The 9,558-nt window shown below is 42.6% G+C and overlaps 1 long non-coding RNA gene across 2 annotated transcripts; it reads left to right on the plus strand.

Moving 5' to 3' along the window:
• Positions 1 to 1,766: 1,766 nt before the first annotated feature.
• On the plus strand, positions 1,767 to 6,075 carry LOC140384535 (uncharacterized). Of its 2 annotated transcripts, none has more exons than XR_011933080.1 (3): positions 1,767 to 1,933; positions 2,851 to 2,880; positions 4,876 to 6,073. It is a non-coding gene; the product is annotated as an uncharacterized lncRNA (long non-coding RNA). The 2 variants fall into 2 exon arrangements; XR_011933079.1 differs by having other exon boundaries at positions 1,768 to 1,933; positions 2,848 to 2,880; positions 4,876 to 6,075.
• The last annotated feature ends 3,483 nt before the right edge of the window (positions 6,076 to 9,558 follow it).

The following is a 9,558-nucleotide window of genomic DNA, read 5'->3' on the forward strand; positions in this document are numbered from 1 at the left end:
ACTGGAGAAATGTCTTATTTCTGTGCTGTAATCATTCAATGATTCTTATCTTGCATAATCATAAATACAAAAGCATGCTGCTATTTTAATCTGTAAAGGCTCTGTAACACCATCCACATATCAGGCAATTTTTGAAATTTCTGCACAAGACTACCTCAAGTCTCCAGAAAGTTGCTAATTGAATAATCCTGGGTGGGGGACTCCCTCTTGAATGGACATTCCCAGACAGAACCCATCTGTGGAATTTACACGTACTATTGTTTGTGGTTTTGCCCAAAGATCAACTCAATGGACTTCAAGACCACATGTCTCCAAATTTGAAACATATCAAACAAAGCTGCAGAAGCCAGGTTAATTATAAGCAGATGTGAGTATCTCTCATCTATGTCTAGAGCATGTCCTGGTCACTGTGGATCATGTCCCAGATGCAGGTGGACATTGGCGAGGCACTGCAGAGGGGGCCTGCTCACAGAGGGGCATCACCGAGGGCATCGACACCATGGTGCAAATCACAGAATCATAGAATTTACAGTGCATAAGGAGGCCATTCGGCCCATCCAATCTGCACTGGTCCTTGAGAAGAGAACCCTACTTAAGCTCACATCTCCACACTATCCCCGTAACCCAGTAACGCCACTAACCGTGGACACTAAGGACAATGTAGCATGGCCAAACCACCAAGCCTGTACATCTTTGGACTGTGGGAGGAAACCGGAGCACCCGGAGGAAACACACGCAGACACGGCGAGAACGTGCAGTCTCCGGACAGACAGTGAACCAAGCCGGGAATCAAACCTGGGACCCTGGAGCTATGAACCAACGGTGCTAACCACTGTGCTACCATGCCGGTATTGGGGAGCCATCAGGGCTGGCAGAGCCAGATGTCACAGGGGCATCCAGAGCTCAATCCAGCTGCCCCACTACCCTGAGGTGCCCCCAGGCTCCAATGGGCACCAATTGGGAGGAGGGAGTGCTGGAGGCCGACCCGCTGCCTCCCTACAGGGAGACGAAAGCAGTTACCAGCTCTCCCGGGCCCATCGCCCCTGTAGCAGTGCGTCTCAGAGTCAGCGTGCGGAGCAGGATGGCATTCCAGAGAAATGGCATAAACAACCATTTTTAGCTATTAATGCCATTTCTCTTTGGGTTCACTTGACCTTCCACCAAAATTTCAGCCAAAGGTCATGAGGAATCCTGCCAGAACCTCTGGACAAAGGTACTGCTTATGTTACTAATGTAATAAGAACACCTTACATAGTGCACAAGAACTTTTACATTAAATCTGCTTAATATGCATTGGATTTATATCCCATGCGGTGTCATGCCCAAACGATGTAAGAGGGCACCTCTAAAGTCTTTCAGGTCAAGACCTCATTCCAAAGTTACCCTGCCACTTTTTGTCTTGCTGTGAGGTAGAACCTATTTTACAACAACACAAAAGGTACAATATCACTGCAACTTAACGTCCTCAGAAAATTACCAGTACTATTTCTCCCTTGAACATTTTAACTTTCTGATGTCTTAAGAGGACGAAATGAGAATTAAAATATTCCAGATACTGGCTGATCTGTTAAATGGGCTCATACAGGACCAAAACCATTATTACTGATAGCGCAATAGCAATTCATCCTTTGCAGTCTCTTCAAGTGAGTGAATGTTGTCACAGGTTTATTTAAAAAGTCTCCGCCGCTCACCAGTTCCTTGAAGATGTCTTGCAGCTGGTTTATTTATACTCTGAAAGCACAGCTTGGGTATTTCTGGAGGCTGGAGTCTATTGGTCTAAGAAGAACTTATTGCCATAAAGAGAAAGCTGGGTTTTGCTGACCCATCACACAAAGCAATTTATACTGCTTGCTTTTGAAAACTGCCTGTGGCTTACTAGTCTTCACCTCGGCTCTCCAGACTCCCTGCCCTCTCTACGTCTTCTTTATCCCAGGTGAGCTTTAGGTTTGATTTTTCAAATCTTTTTATCCGCATTTTAGTCATCTTAACTGCTATATGTTAACATTCTCAACCTGCTGCCCACACGTTTCACAGTTGCAAACTCATATCTTTCGTGCAACTGTTTATCAAAAATATCTGAAGTTTAATTGAGACTATCTCTGTGTGAAAGAAAGCCTAATTGGCCTATGGCTGTGGTTTGATATCTCTCAGTAGATACACCTTAAATATTTGATTGGTGTGTTAATTACGTTTTCAAATGTTTTAAAACTGCCAGTCATATGATTATTCCAATTTAGGCATATTATTGCTGCTTTAAAATCTTTATTTACAATGAGGGGTCTAAAAGAATGTTGACTCTTCAAATATTCTTGCAATAAGTACATTATACATTTAACAGTTAACGGTGGCATTTTTCCTCACTGGTCAAATGTTTTCAAAGACATAAACGTATGGAGAAGTTCTCTGGTTTTGGCAGAGAAAACGCCTTGTTTTCTTGGTATTTGTCTTGCTGTCACTTGGCACTGGTTTTCGGCTGTGCGAGATTGAAAAACGACTGACACTAAGAAACCCTTCGGCAGGCACCTGCTCCTCTTAGAGCTCTGACCAAATTTAGAAACACTTTCTCAAATTAATATCGAAATTCCACCCATTCTTCGGGATATAGTTTCTGCACAGATCATCTTTCCCTCTCGGGTCTGATTTGGAAAACGGTTAAAAGTCATCAATACTTTGACGTTGAGATTTTCTTCCCCCATCTGCATGTTGATTAATTGAGTAACACAGGCAATGCCACCAATAGCACCATTGTAGAAAAATATTGCAGTTGATATTTGCTTTGAACATTATCCATAAAATCATAATTTTTGATAAAATTATGAGGTTGGTAATTCAATTGTTCTTTATTAGCAGGGCATAAAGCACAACCATCAAAATGGGAGAGTGAGTATTACCTGCCATTTTAAAATATTTTATGATTGGCTCGGATTGTTTCTGGTGTAATGGGAATATAATTGGCAAATTAATTTCAATATAGATAAATGTGATGTAATGCATTTTGATATGAAGAATATCAGGCTGCTTTGGTAAGGGTGAGATTATTACTCATTCAAAACCAAGTTTACACTGATTTAAAATCAGGCCCTTGTAAGGATCTGAATAGGGTAGAGGAGCAAAATGATCTCGGAAGTACAAATACAGAAATTTATAAATGTAGCGCTTGTTACGAAAGCCAGAAAAAGTCACACCATGCACATGGATTCATTTTAGAGGGATAAAATTGAAAAGCAGAGAAGTTATGTTAAACTTGTACTGAATTTCAGTTAGACTAACTCGGAGAATGGTAATTTCCGCATTATAAAAAAGATATGGAGACATTGAAGATGGTGCAAAATAGATTCACAGGGATGAGGCCAGAACTGAGAAGATATGCTCATCAGGAAAGACTGAATAGGCTTGGGCTTTTTTAATCCGAAAAATAAAAAACCGAGGGGGTGACCTGTTGGAGTCCTTTAATATAACGAACACGATTTAATGAATAAAAAAACAGAGTCCCGTTTTGGGAACGAATCGCGGGGTGTTTCCGAAGCCTGCAGTGCCGAGAATGACCCCACTTTCTAACAGGACTTTTTTTGGCGGGGGGGGGGGGGGGTGCACTGTGGGGGTTTTTTTGTGGGGGGCACTGCGGCGAGCGTTCTGCCGAGGCCGCACTTGCACCGCTGCTTGCATTGGCGAAGAGATCGGGGCACCATTTTTAAATGCCATCTCAGTCTCTCGACCCCCACTGTGGCCTGCAGACCACCCCCCCCCCCCCACCAACGCCCCAATTTACCGATCAGGAGGTCCTCATGCGCCCCCCCTCACTCCACCTCATAAGGACAGGGACAGGGCACCGATCCCCGACATGGGCAACTTGCCACCTAGGCACCTTGGCACTGCCAGCTTGGCAGCCTGGCCCATCATTCTAGCAGTGCCAAGGTGCCTGGGTGGCATCGTGGTGCCAATGTACCACCTTTCCCAGAGGCCGACCACCCACAAGGCGTCCCGAGTGTCATACGTCATGCGAATGGCCTGTTGCGAGATTTAATGGCTTTGATGCTTCATCGAGTCGGCCGCAACGAGGCTGTTTAATAGCACCCAATGAAAATTTTGATAGAGAACACTTGTAGAGTTAACCAAACGGGATGGCATGGTGGTACAGTGGTGAACACTGCTGCCTCACAGCTTCAGGGACCCAGGTAACATTTCGGCCTCGGGTGACTGTCTGTGGAACTTATACGGTCTACCCATGTCTGCATGAGTTTCCGGGTGCTCCGGTTTCCTCCCACAGTCCAAAGAAATGCCGGTTAGGTGGATTGGCCATGCTAAATTGCCCCTTAGAGTCCAGAAATGTGCAGGTTAGGTGGGGTTGTGGGGCTACAGGGATGGAGCAGGAGAGTGGGCCTACATAGAGTGTTTTTACAGATTATCAGTGTAGACTCGGTAGGCTGAATGGCTTCCTTCTACACTATAGGGATTCTATGAAATATAAAGTATAATGTAGCCATTAATAATTTCAGTGAGAAATTCAGGAGTCACCTGGGCAAAAGAATGGTAAAAATATGGATCATACTAATATAAGATGCAGTTGAGGTGAGTAAAGGGAAGCTAGATAAACACATGAGGGGAAAAGCAATAGAAAGATACGCTGATAGGGTTAGATGAAGGATAGGGTTAGATGAAGTAGGGAAGGAGGAAACTCATGTGCAACACAAACAAGTTAGGCCAAATGGTCTATTTCGTGGGGCCTATATAACTGTATATAATATTTAGTGATGATTACACATTCTTGGTTACTTTTTCTGGTTCCCATTCCCATTAATTTTGTGTTAAGAAGTAATGACTTGCAGAGAATTTGAACTCAGTCTGCATTCTAATAAATTATTATTTCCTTTACAGTGATGAGGTATGCTGTTCAGTGTTAATCCCTGGGTAAAGTGTTTGTGACTGCATGTGTTGGAATTAATGTAATAGCATGCATAATTTAAAGATCGCACTCACTGTGCAGCCCAAACCATTTCACAATAGTGTTTTGTGTTCTAATATAGTGTCAATAGCGCTATCATTAAAATATCTGTAAAACCTAATGCTAACTGTGAAATATTCTGCATGCTCCCATGCAAAGCAATCTTTCCCCATTGTGGTAAAGTAAAATAGTAAGCACGTGTAATGGTTGAACTTTATCCACTTGACCTATGAGAACAATTATGGACAATTACACTCAAAATTCGAGCTGTGTCTGGAGCTACATAGTGTACAGATGAAGTTATGTTAGTTTGCCACTGGACATGGCAATGATAAGAGCAATTGGAGCTGATGAATTACAAGTAACATATATCAGAGTGTACAACAGCAAAATATTACAGGTGTTGAAAATCTGAAATAGTAACAGAAAATGCTGGAAACACTCAGCAGATCTGGCAGTATCTGTGCAGAGAGAAACATTTCAGATTGATAATCTTTCACTAGATTTTCTTTAATGCACATCTGAAATGAAAGATAGGCTTTTCACTACATTCTTCCCCCGTCTCTTTAAGATGATGACTGATACTCAGTTGTAGACCTTGGGCCACTGCTAGCTTTTTGTTACTTGACAAAGAAAGATAATGGGCGTGATTTTCCAGGTCTATTTTCAGCGGACACAAATCTTGTTAAGGTTGCTAAACTCACATTACGGAATGTGCGCCGGGGAGATCGTGGTTTGGGATCTACCCCGTCTCCCACAGGTGACATGATTTTGCATCGATTAAAATACAATTAAACGGCTTTATGCTACAGCATCTGTCACCTTGGGATGCCCCCACCTCCGCCCCCCTGGCAACGTGAAGTCAGGATGCCGCGAATCACTACTGGTTTCAGAAAATTAAAACCAATCATGCTGACCACGTCAGGGGTGCGGAGGTGACTGGAGTCCCCAGGGTTGAGGGCTGAGTCTGAGCATTTGCCCTGGCACCCTGACACTGCCCCTTGGCACTGCCCCAACATTAGAGGCACTGCCAGAGGAGTAACCACCCCTGTCTGTGTGATGGGAGGGATAGGGGTGTGCGCCGCCGAATGTGTGAAGTGGGGGAAGAGGGCGGAGAGTGTCCTCTGATACTTCCGTGGTGGTGGTGATGGAGGAGTTCGCTTGTTGTGGGGGGGGGGGGGGGGAGGGGGGTCCTCCATAGCCATTAGGCTGTCAAACTATAGCCATAAAATTCTGACCATTGCTGTTCTGTACTACATATTGCAGTATTGTTCAGGAGACAGCAAACAGGAATACCAATCCTCACTGATTTTTCTTCTCCCATCAGCTCAGTTCAGTGGCCACATTGTTACCTCAGCCTTAGCTTCTGCTTTTTATCACTTTCAGATAGTTTTTCTAATTTTTTACGGTAATTTATTTGGAATTTCCGACTCATTTCCTAACTAATTATTTGGACTGCGTACCTGACGATGTAAATAAAGTTTATTCTGTATTGTGGAAGAACAATGAGCGATGGTGACAAAGGGCAAGAGAATAATTATACAGGAAGCGTTGCTGGAAGAGGGTTGATGGATGCTCTGTTATTAAATGGGACATACACAGTTACTAATCAAAATGAGACTCAAATAATTGGTTCTGATTATGGGGAGAACGTGCTCTGTCGATATTAATGTTGAGGGAAGGGTGTAAGGATTTGCTTTGCTTACTTGAGCCTAAATGTTACAATAAAATTATACAATTTTAAAGGGGTGCAGGAACAGAGACATAGGGGTTCATGTACACAAATCTTTGAAGGTGGCAGGCCAAGTTAATTAGACTGTTAAGAAAGCAGGTATAGAGTACAAAAGCAAGGAAGATATGGTTTATTTTTAAATCATTATCGTGCAGTGTGTTCAATTCTGTTCTCTCAGTGATTCATTGCCCCTCAAGTGAATCATATAAGCCAGCTCACATAACTTTAAAATTGTTTAGCTAAAAGTTGTCATTTCCAACTTTGTGAACAAACTCATAAATACCACATGTGAGTGCTTTTACCTCTGCTGTCAACAGTATTCTAGAGTGTTCCTCTGGATCAAGCGGCAGATTCCACAACACTGGGAAAATTAAATAAAGCCGAAGAATTCAGTTAATATTTATCAGGATTTCAACTGGTTGCTAAAACAAGATTGTATATTGCTTAAACTGCACACTCTTTGTTTACTGGTTGTATGAAGCTGTGTGGAAGGGCAACTCATACTAAGTATTTTACTGACACAATGAACCATCCATTATTGTATCATTACAGGCAGATTGACCAGACTTCATTTAAGTTCAAAAAGCTGATTGCAAATAGCCATCAGGGATCAATCTTTAGCTAGTTTGACCATGTCATAAAGTGATCTTACAATAGAGTCACCCATGGTTTGGGGACAATATCAGCTGTGGAGCATCTCAAGATCATTAAAAATATATATATTTATTAACAAATTTCTCAATAGCTCAATGTGTAATCGCACCGCTCAATGTGAAGTAGATCCATTCAGTGCAGAATGGCCTGAGGTTTGATCCTCTTTCTGTACTGAATTAATTGTTGGATTTTGGTAGGAATGCTTTGAATGCCCTGAATTTTCAGCCTACTCAGTCTGCCAAGATTATTCACACAAATTATTTCTCATGAAAACTCATTCAACATCCTATATATTTTATCTGACATCTTTTTTGCCTCAAATTGTCTTTGTTCCTTACCTGGAGATAGCACCCCATACTAAGGTATGGTACCACAAGCGACAGTCAGTCTCCAAATGCTAAAGTGACCTTAACCACACCCTCAGAATGACATTCCTTACTTCTGCAAAATAAATATTCTGAAATGGAATAAATTTACCTTTGCTTCCTTGGAAGTACAGAACTTGGGTATTCTTAAAGAAGTGAGAAGACAAGTTGACTCTGACTTGTCGAGGCGTTGTCATGGACCATTGTTCACACATGTTTTTGTTTATTTCAAAAAAGACGCAATGCCTGGACCTGCTTTCTCATGTCTCAACCAATCAGCACTCTTCTTCTCATGCAGAATAAATTGTTGTTTCCTTTGAAATTTGGCATTCTTGCATCTGTCCTGATGACTACAAGATGAAAAGCTTCAACAGAAATACTCAAGTTTACTTCACATTTACGTCAAAACATTGATTTATATAAGGAACCTTTCATTGAAGTTATGTGGACTCTAATTAGTTACAAGAAAAAATAGAGCTAGGAGACTCCAAATGTGTTAAGAGTTCCCCAAAGTAGAGTCTAATAGTCTGCTGTGCCAGCTACTTCTGGTTACAACTTTGCCAGAATGTCCAGATGTCAGGGAACTTCGGAAATGTGAGGGGTACATATGACGAGATCAATATGTCCAACTTCAAAGAAAACAGTTTAATTGAAAACAAAGGCAGAGGAGGGCATTACCGTGCGCAATAAATAGATGGATAGAACACTACTTGAGTTGTACTTCAGGGAAAACACCATCACTGAGGAAAATGTAGACACCATAGACGGCCTGCCTGCCATGGCAGATCATTCTACAAAACCCACAGTGGAGGAACTTAGTAAACCCACATTTGCCATTGGCAAAGCTTTTGGTGCTGTACTGCCTGAACTCATTGAGCATGGGAAACCGACATTCCTCCAGCATCTGCATAAACCTCTCTACCTCTGCTGGAGGGAGTGGGCAGTGACCCAGGATACGTTGATGCAAAGATTGTGATCCTGTATAAAACCAAGTGCCACATCAGGCATTCCAGTAACGATTGAAGCGTCTCGCTGCTCAGCATCATGGGAAAAGTATTTAGCCTTATTGTCCTTGTCAGACCACAGATCTCAGCTGAACGCATCTATCCAAAATACCATCAGCAAAGACTCCACTAAGCCAATGGCATCTGCGCTGATACAACCATAGTCATCAGATGGATGAAAGCCGGATACCCAAAGATCTTTTAATAATAATAATAATAATAATAATCTTTATTAGTGTCACAAGTAGGCTTACATTAACTCTGCAATGAAGTTACTGTTAAAATCACCTAGATGATTTGATTTGATTTGATTTATTGTCACATGTACCGAAGTACAGTGAAAAAATTTTCTGCGGCTGAGGGAACGTACACAGTACGTACATCGTAGACAAAAAGAATAATCAACAGAGAACATTGACAAATGGTACATCGACAAATAGTGATTGGTTACAGTGCGGAACAAGGGGCCAAACAAAGCAAATACATGAGCAAGAGCAGCGCAGGGCATCATGAATAGTGTTCTTACAGGGAACAGATCAGTCCGAGGGGGAGTCGTTGAGGAGTCTTGTAGCTGTGGGGAAGAAGCTGTTCCTATGTCTGTATGTGCAGGTCTTCAGACTTCTGAATCTATAGTCGCCACATTCCGGCGCCTGTTCAGATACTGAGGGAGAATTCAGAATGTCCAATTCACCTAACAAGCACTTCTTTTGGGACTTGCCGGAGCACCCGGAGGAAACCCACGCAGACACAGGGAGAACGTGCAGACTCCGCACAGACAGTGACCCAAGCCGGGTATCGAACCCGGATCCCTGGCGCTGTGAAGCAACAGTGAGCACCACTGTGCTACCGTGCCACCCGTAA

Source organism: Scyliorhinus torazame, chromosome 10 (assembly GCF_047496885.1).
Source record: "Scyliorhinus torazame isolate Kashiwa2021f chromosome 10, sScyTor2.1, whole genome shotgun sequence".
Classification (NCBI taxonomy): Eukaryota; Metazoa; Chordata; class Chondrichthyes; order Carcharhiniformes; family Scyliorhinidae; genus Scyliorhinus; species Scyliorhinus torazame.